The sequence below is a fragment of the Euprymna scolopes genome, chromosome 3, assembly GCF_053919585.1.
Source record: "Euprymna scolopes isolate OS-2025 chromosome 3, ASM5391958v1, whole genome shotgun sequence".
Classification (NCBI taxonomy): Eukaryota; Metazoa; Mollusca; class Cephalopoda; order Sepiida; family Sepiolidae; genus Euprymna; species Euprymna scolopes.
Window position 1 is genome coordinate 157,645,983 of NC_136484.1, and position 879 is coordinate 157,646,861.

An 879-nucleotide genomic window follows, 5' to 3' on the forward strand; every position below is an offset into this window, starting at 1 on the left:
TTCCTCAATAAATAAATAAATATTAACAATTTTTTAGACGCTATGATTTTAACAGAATACTTAACAATTATGATTAAAGGAAATAACTGGTTATTAGACTGTTTAGTAATAACTACAAAATATTAATAAACACACAAAACATCAGTATTTTAATTTTTTTTCTAAAGATAAACGTTATTTGAGTTGTAATTTTTAACTGTGAGGAGGTAAAATATATAATTAGAACTTCCTTATGTTAACATATTGTATGAATGATTCTTAACATGAGTGTATTAAACATTGCTCTTATATCTTATATTGTAAAAAACATGTTTTTTAATAAGGTACAACTGAATAAGTTCGGCATTGGTATCTAAGACATCAGTAGTCTAGTCTGACAATACATATAGCATTTATAGAGATACACCAACACGTCTAAAATGATTTATTTATATATATATACATATATATATATATATATATATATATTTATATATATATATACAGTAATGTTTCACTATATCACAGCTCATAACTGCGGCTAGACAAGCAACTACCTGAAGCTAGGATCGAAACCCAAATACCTAAGTTCAATTTGTTTACATATCAGAACATCGCTTAATACGCTAATGGTAATTGGTATATCACTTCACAATATGTTCAACCCAACATAGGGGTATATATATATATATATATATATATATATATATATATATATATACAGAGAGAGAGAGAGAGAGAGAGAGAGAGAGAGAGAGAGAGGGGAGACAGAGACAGAATGAGACAGATATATATATGTGCGTGTATATATATATATATATATATATATATATATATATATAGATAGATAGATAGATAGATAGATATACTTTTCTTGAAATATTTTTTTCTTTATTCTAA